Below are 16,712 nucleotides of genomic sequence, written 5' to 3' on the forward strand. Positions count from 1 at the left end.
CCAACTTTACCATTCATATTCTGTAGCAAAACAGTCTCATAATTAATACTAGTTTGAAACAATTTTGTTATTTTGTTCTTACACTGTCTACCTCACTAATTCAGATGTATGAGTAATAGGGAAGGGTCTGAAGAGCACAGAAAACATAACAAAGAAGGGAACAAACTGGAATCAGAAGATCATTGCAGAAAATTTTATAGCTGGGAGAACATCTAAGCCTCCTAAAATTTGCAGGATTGTTTTCTCTCATGAGAGTAGGAGGTATTTCATTTTATTTTGCAGAAAAGTGGTTTAAAACATTTTTTAAAATAAAAATTGAGCCGAGACGTTTAGAGGTTTCACAAACCCCTAGAAGAGTCTGTTCAGAGTTGAGCACTGCATCAGTAGTTTGGGATCTTAGTCCTCCTGAACAGTGTAACCCAGAAGAAAAAACACCATCAAAGTGCAATATGTTCCCGGCATTTCTTAGGTATGGTAATGCTCATCTATTTTTTTCATTTCACAGAGTGTTTTGCTACATTTGCTCTCATTTTGAGAGAACATTAATGCAACCATCTTCTCCTTGGGCAATTGTTCACTGACAAGCTGTTTTCTACTGAGAAATTTAAAACATGAACTCATTATAATGATTTGTATTTATTAGTTATTTCAGCCTGAAGGCTTTCTGAACATATTAACAAAAATATAACTAAAACAAAACTTACCAAATAGCATCATGGCTTAATGCACAGACAAATCTTAGTATTTTAAACACAGATTAGCATAACATATGTATATGCACATATACAAAAATATATTCTTACCAATGTCACCTGACAAGAAATTTGGATTTGTACCAATTTACATAAACTGGAACCTGGTAGGGATCATAATCATGAGGCAGGGGCTTTTATGTCTTTTTCTTTGGTCTGGGCAGGAATTCCAGTGTTGTGGCAACTTTACCACCCCTCTCCCACTAGTTCCCTGTCAATGCCCCATGCCATTTCATCTCAAGTACCTTCACTTGGATTAAGTGCACAGAGGGTTGGATGAGATGACCCTTCCAATTTTATGTTTTAAAAGCTGAGATTCCTCTCCTAGTCCTATGACTGTAGGGAGAGGGAGGGCATGCTGAAAAAAACATCTGCAGGATTGGAGTCTCATAACTAACTGAGCATTATAAAGAAGCAGTAGAATTTTGAAAGGCAGATTTTGCCTGTCACAATAAGCACTCAATTCCAAATGCAGCAGACCGGAAAAATAATCTTCAAACAATGATCCAGTAACCCATCCTTTCTGGTTGGCTCTCCAATAAACAGGCAGGTGGCCCTTGACAGAGTCAAAAGAAAAGGCAAACGTCAAAAAATTTTGGAAGGCATTTTAACATCAAGATGGCCATAGACATCATTGGAGATGCCTGGAATGATGTTACACAGAAGTGCCTTAATGGTGTCTGGAAAAACATCTGCCCTGCTGTTGTGAATGATTTCTGAGGCTTTACTGCTGATGAATTTATCGGTGATGCAAGGCATGAGATCATCGAGATGGCTAAGACTGCGGGCTTTGAGCAGGTCGATGAGGAAAACGTGGCTGAGCTGCTCAATTCCCATTGGGTGGAACTCTCAAATGAGGATCTTCTTGAGCTGGATAGGGAGTGCCATGAAGAAGAAGAACCCATGGAAGAAAATGAAAGGCCCTCCCCCTGAGTTCTCACATGAAAGGCATAGCTGATGCGTTCAAACTTTTGGATGGTTACCTAGCCTTCTTTGATGAAAATGACCCCAATTGTGAAAGAACTGCTAAGGTTGCCAGGCTGATGAAGGAAGCCAATGCCCGCTACACAGAGCTTTACAGGGAGAAGCAGCGCTGCTCAGTGCAGTCTTCCTTGGACAAGTTCTTCAGAAAGCAGGACAGCACTATCTTAACACAATCAACTCACTCTCAGCACTCCAATTCTGGGGGAGAGCCAGCCACTTCTGGGGGAGAGATATCACCATCATCTTTTTATGTGTTTGACCTGGATGAAGACTCGGCTCCCCATTGATGGATAAATTGAAGATTGTTGCATGTCCACTTTGTATTTTTTTATTATTTTACTTATAATGTAAATGAATAAATATGTTTACAATACGTTTTTGTAACATAATAAATAAAGTATTGATTGAAAAGGTTGCATTTGGTGCCTTTGGTGTCATAAATGTGAGGTCCAAGGAGCGCAACCCCTCACTTTTCTGTTATTTCCTATGGGAAAATTCACCTTGACTTGCGTGAATTTGCAATATGCAAGGTTTCTCAGGAACACAATATATGTGTAAGTAGGGGTTCTATTGTATTTGGATCCAGCTTCAGTCTCTCAACAGTTTTAAGGGGAAACCACATTGCACACTACAGTGTTCTGTTCTCAAGGTAACAAAAGCTGGGATAACAGTATCAAGGTCTGAATCTGAAAGAAAAGGTTGTGGCTCCCTAGTCAGATGTAGATGAAAACAAGGACTATCATATAACTATTCAAGAGCAGCTGGTGGGGTGGCGGTTGTGGCAAATCACCTTGAAATTCTGAATCCAGGTAACTTATAATATAATATATACATGTCAGTGTGTGTGTGTGTACACAACAACATATATCATATCATATCATATAAGTTAAAACATTTTATAAAGCACCCCTGCTGGCAAAAGTGCTCAGGCCACTGGACAACAATTATGAAACACACCCTCCCCAACCTAAGCAAAATTAGAGATAACTAAACCAGAAGAGCAGTATCAATTTAAAAACACTTCTGAAAAAGAAAAACAGGTTTTAGTGCTTTTTAAAACAGATGAAGATCAAATGAGCTAAACTTTGGGGGTGAGCTAGTTCCACAGCAAAAGCTTAATTATCTACTAGTTAAATACTAGGGCTGAAGACAGACATTCAACAAGCCTGAGCTTGAATTGATTCAATCTTTTCAGGTTAGTCTAACCTGGCTAGGCTAAACCGGTTTGTAACTGTACCAACATCCCAGAAATGCAGTCATGTGCCTGCACTGGCTTAAGCTAGAAGCTGGGGGTGGGGGGGTGGGGAGGCACTACGACAGTCCTCCCTTCCCTTCCACAGTGCTGAGCTGAGGGGGCGTGGCCCCTGGGGATGCTCTGATTAGGGAGGGGTCCCCCCCGCCCCCAACCCTGAGCAGCCCAGCAGGCAGTTGATAACAGTGTTTATCACTCCTAACTCAGTGTTTATCAGCCCATCAGAAAACAAAGTCTCTCTATTAGTTCAAGCTCTTCTTAAACAGCTTTTCCAAGGAAGGAACTGGTCTCCCACAGCACTGACCATAGCCAGAATGTGGTATACTAGCTAATGCTGAGTGGTGTCTGTGTTAGGCAGAGAAGGGGGGAATCACTGCTTAGCAGGGAGTGGTGAGGGAAGGGGGCAGGGAGCAAGGGGAATCCAGGCAGATGCGTGCAGTCTCTGCCAAGCTCCAGCCAGGGAGCAGAGGGGAAGGGCCAGCTCTGCTGTGGAGCAGAGAGCCCTGCCCAGTCCAGAGAGTATGCCAGGATGCTGTGGGACTCTGGTTTAGCTTAAACCAGGAAGGGGTCTGGGACAGACATTGCATAAACTGGTTTGACCCAAATCAGTTAAGTCTGATACTACATTCAACCAGGTTGATCTCAAACTGGTTTCAGCCATTTTCAAATTTATGTGCACTGAACATCTGTTCTGTTACCAGTTAAACTAGTTTCTGATCACTTAAACCAATTTATGTGTAATGTCTGTCCCTAGCCTAGGTGGTGTATGAGCACAAAAACCCTTCAGAGGGAAGACCGTCTGGATTATAACTAAGGTCAGCTTCATCCAGAGCACCCGAAAAAGTTATCATAAAGTGAAGCTGAATTAGCTGCTTAATGTAGAGGGCAGACAATATACAGAGTGTAAAGCAGGGTGAATAGGAGCATGGATCATATTCTGATTCCATATTCTGGACACAAGATACAAACCATATTTTGTACAATTCTATGGAAGCTTGAGTCCCTGAGTAATCAAATTGCTGTATTCTGGAGTGTGGTATAACTCGGGCAGGGGTAATAGAGCACCAACTGGATTGTGGGGAGGAAAACCTGGCTTTTGCTGCACCTTCATGATTGTGATTACAGAAACTGGAAGTTGCTGCTGCCTCTGTGTGTGGCATTCACCCCAGGTGCCCAGCCACATTCTTACAGTTCGGAAATTTCTGAACTAGTTGCAAGCAATGGATCAAACTTGCTAATAAAATGGAAGGATAGTTAAACCTTGAAATTATGAGATCATGTGTTACAGCTGCCATCATGTGATAAATAATGATGAACATACTCTTTCACAGGGATTGTTATTATTTCTATAATCTCCATGTTCTGCTTCCACTAGCTGCCATGTTCAGCTCTACTTTATCTGGAGTGTACTCAAGCTATCTTGTTCTTAGCTGTGATTGCACTACATACCTGAATCAGCAAGACAGGGACATATGAACACAACTGTCCTAGAGGGGTGCGGGACTGGGGGTAATTAAGCCTGTGTGGGGCCCCCTTAACACCATGCAGGACCCATGGAACCACCACAAAGGCAGGGCATAGACTGGGGCAGCATTTCCCAACCTTTCCTGTCCTAATGGCTCACTTACATGGGTAAATGAACATCATGGGCACACCAGATTCAGGGAGAGGGGTGGAGGCCAGAATTTCTGGCTGGAACACACTTAAAGGAATTCTCACCATTTGGGGCGGGGAGCGGGAAAAACCTTAAATGCAGCAGCCACTGCCAAATGTGGGAGGGGCTGTGGCCTCTCTGCCTGGCTCTGCAGGACCCCCCCAAAGCACAGGGCCTGGGTTGGTTGCCCTGATTTGCACCACCCCCCCCACCCCACAAGGGATGGCTCTGCATACGAATGAGTGTTGTCAACCTACTGAATATAATGGATTCCATGCCTCTTCACTGACACTTCCAGGAGTTCCAAGTATAAGCAATTGTGAGAGCTGTAATGATGCTACCCTGCAGCACCCCACACCTGAGAGGTCTGTAGACTTGTCAAAGAAAAACAGGGACACAGAAGAGCAGCTATGCCTACTCCAACATGGTCCAAAGGTGAGTCAACAGCAATTCATGATCAAAGGTTTTGATACCAGCAGACTAGACTATTATCTTTTTTCCATCTGCAGAACAGTAGCCAATGCAACCAGGACAGACTCTGAGCTAAAGCCAAGTCAATATCCAAGTAGGTAATGATCAAAGAAATCAAAGGCACCCAGATATTCTGAGCATTGTTTCACCACAACCTTTGTTCACATGGGAAAATATGATGCTGATTAATAATTAGATTTTCAGCATCAAGTACGACTTCTAGAGCAGAGGCCACACTAATACTTCCTTTAAAACAATAAGCTGCCAACTCTCTATAAGAAAGTCATGAACAGTGTCAACAAATAAGAGATGCACTGATCAACCAGAAGAGGAGATGCATCCAATGCAGGGGGACAAGGCTTTTTCAGGGCTTCCAGTATCTCCACATACATCAGTGGCTAGAATTCTAGCATGGAAGAAACCCCCCTTGTTTTTTCAAAACTTTGTTCTGTCAACTTTGAGACAGAGAACCTATATCAAATCTGTTTAACTCTATCAGCAAGGCAAAAGGCAATTTCCTCACAATAGGAGGCACTCAAATCAACTACTGAGTTAGGGTGCTTGGGATTTACAGACTTCCTGCTCTCAGATTTCACAGACCTGATTAAAGGTGTAAAGTTTTGCCTTTGCTTTCTGAACAGGCACAACTTGAGAGCTGATACAGAAGGTTAAGGATCAGTTGGTTAGGTGGGTACAATCAAACAACATGCCTTTTAATATGGCCAATTTAGTTATATATTTAGGAATAAAGATTGCAAGCTACAGAGGATAGAGAAATCTGCCTGGGAAACAGTGACTCTGAAAAGGACTTTTTGTCATGCTGGATAATCAGTGGAACATGAGTTCCCATTGTGATGTGATAACCAAATGCAATTCCTGGAAGGCTAAACAGGGCAACTTCAAGTAGGTGTTCAGGAGGTCTGTTACCTCTGTATCTGGCTGTGGTGCAACCACAATTAGAATGCTGTGCCAGGTTTTGGTGTCCACAACACAAAGAAAGAGATGCTGAAAAATTGGGAGAGTTCCAGGAAAAGCCACAAGTATCATTAAAGGGATGTAAAACATGCATGCTAATAAAATACATTAATCTATTTCAACTTATTAAAGAAGAGAAAAAGAGATGATTTGATATGGTGTGGACATGGGTAGGGGGAGGAGGGAAATTTTGATAAAGGGTGTTTGACTACTAGACAAAGGTAAAAAAAGATCCAGTGGCTGGAAGTTGAGACTAGAAAAAGTCCAACTAGAAATTAAATGTAATTATGTATCCTGGAAGATACCACTGTGTCAGGGTGTCCGTGCAGGGCACCACCTAAATCCCTTGATTCTCGCCTGCCATGACTTCAATCTTATTAAAGAAAATAGGGAGGAAAGAGGTGTTACCCTGGTTCGTACCCACAGAAAAGGACCACGCTTGATCAAAGTACAATATAGGCGCTTTATTGCTCTCTCTCTCTTACAGGAAAACCTGGAGGAGGAGGCAGTCCATTGGAGTCATCTCCAGGATCCCCTATGTTCTGAGGAGGATCCCTGCCAATGTAATTAGGCAGTAAGAGTGGCATAGCATCTGAACTGCCTGCCGCTAATTACCTTGTTAGCAGTTTGTTACAAGCGGCGCTCGTTTCCCTTGCCACGCGCCATGCCGGGGTGTGGATCGGGGCATTTATCTGTCCCTTGTCCCAACTGCACTTCTCCTCAGGCTCAGGGTGCTGGGTCCCTGTCTCATCAGGGGTGGGGTGGTGTCCTGCACCCCTCTTTGGCTCCCAGATAATTTCGCCGATTCCCGGCACGAAGCTGCGGCTTTTCTCTGCACTGCAGCTCCGCTCCCCTGTGACTCACCGTTGCTGCCACGGGCTTCAGGTAGGTAACGAGGGGGGCTGCCGGCCCCAGGACTCAGTCGGCGTTTGGTCACGTGGACCCGTTGTGCCTGGGATCCTCCCTCCAGATCCTTCATGGAGAGGGTCGTCAACAGCATCGCCTTCTCTCAGGCCTCTTCCTCCTCTTATCCTTCGGTGCTGAGTCCCATTGGCTCTCGGCGGGCATGGGGGGCCTCCTTCCCCGCTGGGCAATAATTATCTCCAGCTGCCAAAAAACCGCTCCAGTAACAGGGTTTGAGTTGGAACCCTGTACACACCTCCCCCTCCAGTTACTTGGTTCCCTCCCCCTGAGGGGTTCTGCCCCAAAACAGGGGAAGCTTGAACAAGGTAGAGCAAAAAAAAAATGGGGGAAAACTGACCCCAAACAAAAGGAAAGAGGATAAGGACTTCTCCTCAACAATTCTTGCTCACATTAGAAGGTCCTAGCTTGGTACCTGACCTTCTGGCGTGTCTTCCTTGATGTGTATCATGCCCTTGGTAGGAACGTCTCCCGGGCAGGATAAGAAATTTACATTTCTGCTCCTTCATCCTGCTCAATGTTCCACTGAAAAACAGAAAGGTTGTAAAGCCAGGGACCATCTCATAAGCCTGGTATTGTTCAATTTAGCCGTGCTTAACCATCACAGGGGTGTGTGGTCCATAATAAGCACAACTTCCTGCCCAACAAGTAATATTGGAAGAGTTCTATGCCCCATCGTATTGCTAGACATTCCCTTTCTATAGTAGAATAACGGATCTCAGTGTGTTTAAGCTTTCTACTGGTGAAAGCCACTGGTCTTTTGGCTCCCTGCTCCTTTTGGAATAGTATTGTGCCCAGCGCTACTGCCGAGGCATCTGTTTGCAAAAAGAAGGTTTTCTGAAAGTCTGGCATATATAGGACTGGGTGTTGACATAAGGCCTCTTTTAGTTGGTCAAAGGCCTGTAGGGCCTCTGGGCTCCAGGAAATTGGGTTGCGGCATCCCTTTGTCAATTCTGTCAGTGGAGCTGCTTTTTCTGAGAAATTGGGGATGAACTGACGGTAGTAGTTGGCGAACCCTATGAAGGATCGGAGCTGTTTTAACATTTTCGGTAGAGGGTGTTGTTTTATGGCTGCCACCTTATCAGTTATTGGCTTGATGACTCCTTGGCCTACTAAAAATCCTAAGTATTGCGTCTCCCTCTTCCCCAGAGCACATTTTTTGGGGTTCGCTGTGAGCCCCACTCGTCAGAGGCTCCTTATTAGTTGCCGCAGATGTTTGCAATGGTTTTCCCAATTAGGAAAAAAGATGATAATGTCCTCTATATAGGCCGCCATGTAGTCTTGATGTGGGGTAAGCAGGTGTTCCATTAACCATTGGAAGGAGGCAGCTGCCCTGTGTAGCCCAAATGGCATTCTTTTGAACTGGAAGAGCCCCCATGGAGTCCCAAAAGCCGTCTTTTCTTTATCTTCCTCTGCCATCGGGATCTGCCAGTGCCCCTTGGTGAGAACCAGCCTGAATATAAATCGGGTCTGACCTATCTTCTCTAGCATGTTGTCAATCTGCGGCATTGGGAAGGCATCGAGCCTAGCAATCTCATTTAGCTTCCGATAATCGACACACAAGCGGATTGACCCATCCTGTTTTGGTACCACTACTATGAGGCTCCTCCAGAGACTTCTGTATTCCTTGATAATCCTTTGTCTCTTCATTTGACAATTTCTTGCTGGACAACCGGCCATAGGTGACATGGCAACCTCCTCCAATGGTCCCTAATTATACGTCCTGGCGGAGTTACAATATGGTGGTGGACTCCCTTAGCTTCCCCCGGTATTTCCCTGAACATGTCTTGGAATTCAGCAATCAGGGTTTTTATTTTGGCATGCCAGCTCGGATCTAACTGGCCATCTACCCGGGGCTCCTCTCGGGCCCCTGTCAAGTCTCGCACAGTGGTTTTATTCTCTTCTTCCATCTCGTCCTCTGGCTTTACCAGCCACCCATCCCCCTGGTGCCATTTACGCAGTAGGTTGATGTGGTATATTTGCCTTCTTCATGTCGGCATTGTTTGTAAGACTTCATAATTCACGGGCCCTGTACATCGCGTTATGCGAAAGGGCCCTTGCCTCTGGGCCATGAGCTTGTGGGTATTGTTGGGGAGTAATACCACCACCCAATCCCCCACCTGCAGCTCTCTCTCGGTAGCTCAAGAGTCATGCTGTTGTTTTTGCTTCTCTTGGCATTGGCTGAGGTGCCTCTGCACTATCTCCTGCGCTTTCTGCAATCATTCTCAGAACTCCCCCACCACCCAGGGTTGGGATGGGTCCGTCCACACTTGCATCCATTCTTCACATATTAGGTCCAGTAACACTTGAGGGCTATACCCATAAATTAATTTGAATGGGGTGAACCCCATCGAGGCCTGGGGGGCCTCCCTTATAGCAAAGAGGAACAGGGGCAGGAGGGCATCCCACTCCTGAGGATCCCCCTGTATGCAGGCCCTGAGCATCCCCTTAAGGGTACGGTTGAACCACTCCAGCAGCCCGTCAGTCTGGGGATGATACACTGAGGTGCGTAGCTGTTCAATCTTCAGCACCTGGCAGACCCCTTTTAGAATCTTAGACATAATTTTTTTTCCCTGATCTGTCAAGATCTCCTGGGGTATCCCCACCCAGGCAATCCACCGTAGTAATGCGGTTACTATGGCTGGGGCCATCACCGATCTCAATGGTACTGCCTCCGGGACCCGAGTGGCGTAATCTTTTATCACAAGGATAAATTGGTATCCTGCCCTGCTTCATGGGAAGGGCCCAGCTATGCCCAAGGTGATGCGGTCAAATGGACGTTCGATCAAGGGCATGGGTATCAAGGGAACTCTAGCTGGTTTTACACCCCCCACCCCCTGTGTCCTGGAATTCCGGACACTCCGCACAAAATTTCTCTGTCATCTTATATATGCCCAGCCAAAAGACCTTGAGTTTGAGCCTGGCCTCCATCTTATCTCTCCGCAGGTGTCCTCCAATGGGCAGGGTATGGGCAACCCATAACAAGCCCTTCCAGTATTGCCGGGGCACCAGGATTTGGGCTCTCTTTCCTCCCTCCTCCAGGTGTTCTACCCTGTAGAGCAGGCCCCTTCTTACCTCATAATGTGGGGTCTGGGGGGGTCTCAGGTCTGCTCCAGCTGCTCCCTCATGTTCCTCAAGCTGGGATTTCCATAGGTCCTGGAACAAGGGCTCCCAGGGTTGTTCTTGGAGGAAGTCTCCTTCTTCTATCATCTGATCGACATTCAGGCCTTCTTACAAGTCCCTGAATCAAAGGGCCTGGGGCTTCGCTTCATCTTCCCTGGGCACGTCTGCCATCCACTGGCAGATGAGCTCTCTCAGGTGTGGCCAATCTAGACCCAGCAGCATCAGGCAGGGCAAAGTTTTGGCTAGCCCCACCATGATCTCTTCCGTTCGCCCTAGTACCGAGAGTTCCAGCTTTCTTCATGGGTAGGTGTAGACCGCCCCATGCATGCATATCATGGAGACTGGGGTGCTAGCGCTACCTAGATGCAGGGGCAGCAAATCACTGCAGACTATTGATTGGGAGCAGCCCGTATCCACTACCACTGGTATAAATGTATTACCTATACGGACCTCCACCATGGCTTATTCTTCTGGCCTGGGCCTTGGTGGCGTCCGAAGCTGCAATCCAGTTTTTCATCGTGTCTCTCTGCTGTGGGACTGGGGCCAGGGGTTGACCTAAGACAAAACCGGGATATATGGCCCTTCTCCCCACACTGGTAACAGACCACTTCCCGGTAGCCCCCTGTGCGTCCCTCCCTTTATATAGCCTCTCCCTGCCTAGGAGGGGCAGCGGTGATCTGTCAGGAGGCGAGAGTTGGACCACCAGCTTGTTCTCTCTTGAGTGCTTCTCCTTCCCCCTTGGCTGCAGCGTAGTCTTCTGCCAGGTGAAGCGCCTCCTCCATTGTTTTTGGTTGATGGCTCCGGACCCATCTCTGGGCATTACCTGCGAGGTCTGTTAGGAATTGTTCTAGGACTATCAGGTCCACTACCTCTTGAGTAGCATGCTCTTTTGGCTGCAGCCATTGCTCGGCCAGGTCCCGGAGGGCCTGTGCTAGCAGTCGAGGCCGGCCCCTCTCGGGTCCCTTCTTGGCCTGGAATTTGTGTTGGTACATCATTGGCGAAATCTCTAGTCGATATAGAATTGCTGATTTCACCTTCTTGTAGTCCCATGCCTCTACCCTACTGAGGGCGCAGTAGGCAGTCTGGGCTGGCCCAATGAGGAGTGGCCCCAACCTGGCCGCCCAGCTTCCTGGGTCCCATTTTGCGGTCATCGCCACCCGCTCAAATGCCTCTAGTGGAATAACAGCCTCTAGGTAGACCTCTACATCATCTTCCCTTGTCATCTGAGGCAGTCCCGGCCCGCCCCCTTCTCTTACCAGGGATGTCTGTTGTGCCACAATTTTTTCACAGAGATCTTGTTGACAGGCCCACAGCTGGATCCTTGCTTCTGCCTCCTGGGTCTGCATCCTCACTATTTCTTCCAGTTGAGCCTGCTGGCCCTGGATGAGCCTTAACATGAGGTTGTGTACCTGCTGCCAGTCTGTGGGTGCCTGCGTGTCCATGGCATTCATCCTGCCCTCCACTTTCCCAGCCAATGCACCACTTTGTCAGCGTGTCCGCGCAGGATACCGCCTAAATCCTGATTCTCGCCTGCCATGACTTCGATCTTATTAAAGAAAATAGGGAGGAAAGAGGTGTTACCCTGGTTCGTACCCACAGAAAAGGACCACACTTGATCGAAGTACAATACAGGTGCTTTATCGCTCGCTCTCTCTTACAGGAAAACCTGGAGGAGGAGGCAGTCCATTGGAGTCATCTCCGGGATCCCCTGTGTTCTGAGGAGGATCCCTGCCAACTTAATTAGGCGGTAAGTGTAGCATAGCATCTGAACTGCCTGCCACTAATTCCCTTGTTAGCAGTTTGTTACAAGCGGCGCTCGTTTCCCTTGCCACGCACCATGCCAGGGTGTGGATTGGGACATTTATCTGTCCCTTGTCCCGATTGCCCTTCTCCTCAGACTAGGGGTGCTGGGTCCCTGTCTCTTCAGGGGTGGGGCGGTGTCCTCCACCCCCTTTTGGCTCCCAGATAATTTCGCTGATTCCCGGCACGAGGCCGCGGCTTTTCTCTGCGTTGTGGCTCCGCTCCCCTGTGACTCACCGTTGCTGCCATGGGCTTCATGTAGGTAAGGAGGGGGGGCTGCCGGCCCCGGGACTCAGTTAGTGTTTGGTCACATGGATCCCTTGCACCTGGGATCCTCCCTCCAGATCCTTCATGGAGAGGGTCCTCAACAGCGTCGCCTTCTCTCGTGGTGCCCAAAGGCACTTCTCTCGGGCCTCTTCCTCCTCTTATCCTTCGGTGCCGAGTCCCATTGGCTCTCGGCGGGTGTGGGGCGCCTCCTTCCCCGCTGGGCAATGATTATCTGCAGCTGCCAAAAACCCCTCCAGTAACAGGGTTTCAGTCAGAACCCTGTTACACACTGGAATAACAAATCTAAGGTGGAAGTGATTTCTCCATCACTGGCAATTTTAAAACCAGTACTGGATGTTGTTTTAAAACCTTTATTCCAGTTGAAAGAAGAATTCATTCACAGAAGTTTTGTGGCTCATGCTGTACAGCAGGTAAGGTGAGATGATCGCAGTGGTCCCTTTTGGCCTTTCATTCAGAATTTAAAGGAACTTTGCTCAGCCACAGCACAAAAATTATGCCACCAGCAACTCTCACTATCTTCCCTCTCAATGCACTTGTCACAGTTCATCAACAAGCCAGGCTGACATGTAAAAATGAAGCTGGCAAAGAGGTGACTCTGTTAATTGTGGAGGGCAAAAGAGTACTTATAATATCCTACCAAACCCTCAGCTGAGTGGTGTGTTGATGGAAATGATTCTCCCTCAGAGCTTTCTAGAGCCTTTCTGGTTCTATGAACCTATGAGGGCAGAGCATCTCAAAAATTCCCTCACCCCAGAAGAAGAAATGAGAGCCCCAATCTCAAGTGCAAGAGGTAATGGCTTAAGATCCAATTAGCTGACCTGCAGCATCAGTCAAAAAAACAGGTCCAAATATAGCCAGCTTTATGAATTAAATTATCAAATATCCAGGATAGTCCCATTGTCATTGTGGTAGCTAGGAAATCCTGAGCTGCCCCAGGAAATGCTCTGTTTCAAGGTAGATAAAAATCACAGAGTAATCAATATTTGCACCAAACCTGTTTGACACCTCTGCAGTAAAGCATGAGACTCTCACAGTAGAATTAAGCTGGGACTGCTCTCCATACACTACTGTGAAATGACCTCATTACTTGACTAAACTGCCCACCACAGAGAATGGTGAGTAGAAACCTGGTATTCCAGGTCTACTCCTGGTCAACGGATCAAGGCAAAGGCCTAGAAGTATATTTCGTCTCCATCCTTTCCACAAATTCATCCTCATACTGAAAAGTCATTCTGCCTCAAAATGAATTTCCTCAACCTTGAATTTGCTTCCTGCAGGAAGCCCTAAGATTCAAGTCTTACACATCTTCTAAAATCACGGAAGCTATGGTTCTAGCTGGTGAATTTGAAGAACTAAATTTAGGGCAAGTTTCCCTACTTTCTGACCCTCTATAATGACAGCACTTTTATTTTTGTGAACACTGACATTTTCTTCCAAAGATCATATTGACAGTATGTAATTACCGCCATTGTACAAAGTCTAAGTGAAGGAAAAGAAGGTTTTTCTCCCCAAGAAATCAATTTTCTTTTTATCTTGATGTGAAGGACAATAATGCACCTGGCCACCTTTAGGTCCTCTGACAACCCACCTCCACCTTTAAAGAGTCTAGAGCTGTGTATGGAAATATGAAAAATCTTTTGAGGTAGTTGGGATTATCTGTCCCGCTTTCCAAATTACTTAAACAGAAGATGAACTAGAGCAAATGAGTTTTGCAAGTTGTAAACCTCTCTTTAATAGACAGACAGAAAAGAAAGTGGAATTCTATTAGAGAGTGAGAGCTGAGGATGCCAAAAGCTTGGTGAAAAATATTGCTTATTAACACATCTGGTGATTTGAGAACAGTTCTGAATTTTTTCACTAGTGCATGAGATACAACCACATCCTGAGATGAAGGTGATGTGAAAGTCTCTTACATATTTTTATTAAGGGATGTCCAGTTGCCAAATTCAGGACCTGTCTTCTGAACAACTGTCTGCTCCTCTTTTATGCAGTAAGCACTCTGGTAAAAGGGTGATCGCTTTCTTTACATTTTGTAGAAAAGTCCAGTTACATAGGGGATTACCCAATGTTCTGAAAGAGGATTTGAGTTGTCTGCAGTAATGTAGATGATTCACAGATGGTTTATGTGAAGGAGACACAAAATAAAGCCATCTGACCACAGTAGATGTATGCCAGTTTAGCCATGGGATGCTCCTGCCCATTATGGGACAGGGATGCCTGAGTGAGGGTGGTTCCTTCCCTCCATAAATGCTGACCTCATTAAGAAACACCTTGAGAGAATGGACACCTTCAAGTCAGTCGGCCCTGACAATTTACACCCCAGCGTACTCAAGGAGCTGGCCTGCATCATAGCTCAGCCCCTGGCATGGATCTTCAGGAGCACCTGGTGCTCTGGTGAAGTGCCCAATGATTGGAAGGCCAATGTGGTGCCTATCTTCAAGAAAGGGAGGAAAGTGGATCCAACAAACTGCAGGCCCATCAGCCTGACCTCTATCCTGGGGAAGGTATTAGAAAAGATTATTAAAGAGGCCATCCTTAACGAACTGGCCACTGGCAACACCCTGAGGGATAGCCAGCACAGGTTTCTTGCAGGTAGGTCATGCTTGACCAATCTCATTTCCTTTTATGACCAGGTGACCTGTCACCTCGACAAGAGGAGGAGATTGATGTCATATATCTTGACTTTAAAAAGGCCTTTTATCTGGTATCCTATGATCACCTTTTGGCAAAACTGGCCAACTGCAGCCTCAGGTCCACCATGATCCGCTGGTTGGGGAATTGGCTCCATGATCAGACCCAAAGGGTGGTGGTTGACAGAAGTCAATTGTCATGGCGCCCTGTGACCCGGGCAACTATAGGCCCATTAGTCTTATTTCAATCCCAGGGAAGCTCTTTGAGAAGATCATCAAGGAGCACATCTGTGGTGGGCGAGCAGCAGGGATGATGCTCAAGGGCAACTAGCACAGTTTCATTAGGGGCAGGTCCTGTCAGACCAACCTGATTGCCTTCTACGATCAGGTCACAAAAGCATTGGATGCAGGTGTCGCGGTGGATGTTGTCTTTCTGGACTTCAGCAAGGCCTTTGACACTGTCTCCCACCCCATTCTCATCAAAAAACTAGGTGACTGTGGCATTGATGCCTACACAGTAAGATGGATTGCAAATTGGCTGAAGGGTCATACTCAGAGGGTAGTGGTGGATGGGTCTTTTTTGACATGGAGGGAAATAGGCAGTGGAGTCCCCCAGGGCTCGGTCTTTGGGCCTGCACTGTTCAATTTTTTTATTAGTGACTTGGACGACGGGGTAAAAAGCAGCCTGTTTAAATTTGCTGATGATACCGAGATTTGGGGTGAGGTGGGCATGCTAGTAGGGAAGGACAGATTACAGCAGGACTTGGACAGGTTACAGGGGTGGGCTAATGAAAATAGGATGGGTTTCAATGCTGACAAGTGCAGGGTGCGGCACTTGGGCAGTAGGAACCAGCAGCACACTTATAAGCTTGGAAACTCCCTTCTTGAGAGCATGGTGGCAGAAAGAGATCTTGGAGTCATTATTGATTCCAAGGTGAACATGGGCTGACAATGCGAGGTCACGGTCAGTAAGGCTAACCGTACCTTGTGCATCCACAGATGCATCTCAAGCAGGGCAAAGGAGGTGATCTTCCCCCTCTATGTAACACTGGTCAGGCCACAGCTGGAGTACTGTGTTCAGTTCTGGGCGCCGCAGTTCAGGAGGGATGTGGACAGCATTGAGAGGGTCCAGAGGAGGGCCACCTGCATGATCTGGGGACAGCAGGGCAGGCCCTATGAGGAGAGGCTACAGGACCTTAACCTGTTCAGCCTTCGCAAGAGAAGTCTGAGGGGAGACCTGTTGGCCATCTATAAACTCACTAGGTGGGAATAGCAGGGTTTGGGAGATACCCTGTTCCGCCCTACTGGCCCCCGGGGAAACAAGGAATAATGGCCACAATTTGTTAGACAGTAGGTTTAGATTAGACATCCGAAGGCACTACTTCACTGTCAGGGCGGCTAGGATCAGGAACCAACTTCCAAGGGAAGTGGTGATGGCTCCTACTCTGGGGGTCTTTAAGAGGAGGCTTGATGTTTACCTGGCTGGGGTCATTTGAGCCCGGTTTTCTCTCCTGCCCAGGGCAGGGGGTCAGACTTGGTAATCTACAAGGTCCCTTCTGACCCTACTTCTATGAATCTATGACCAGTGGGGTCCCTCAAGGCTCCGTCCTTGGGCCCATTTTGTTCAACCTCTTAATTAATGATGTGGATATTGGTGTCAGAAACGGACAGGCCAAGTTTGCCGATGATACCAAACTTTGGGGTAAAGCATCCACACCTGAGGACAGTGGGGTAATCCAGGCTGACATTGACAGGCTCAGAAAATGGGCGGATGAGAACCTGATGGTGTTTAACACTGAAAAATGCAAGGTTCTCCACCTTGGGAGGAAAAACCTGCAGCATGTCTATAGACTCGGCAGTAC

The 16,712-nt window shown here is 47.0% G+C and overlaps 1 protein-coding gene across 1 annotated transcript in view; it reads right to left on the reverse strand.

Annotated features, from left to right (window-relative positions):
- CTNND2 (catenin delta 2) overlaps positions 1 to 16,712 on the reverse strand; it is a 554,610-nt gene that overhangs the window by 148,829 nt on the left and 389,069 nt on the right. The gene's annotated exons all lie outside the window — the stretch shown is intronic.

Source organism: Alligator sinensis, unplaced genomic scaffold (assembly GCF_000455745.1).
Source record: "Alligator sinensis unplaced genomic scaffold, ASM45574v1 scaffold82_1, whole genome shotgun sequence".
Lineage (NCBI taxonomy): Eukaryota > Metazoa > Chordata > Crocodylia > Alligatoridae > Alligator > Alligator sinensis.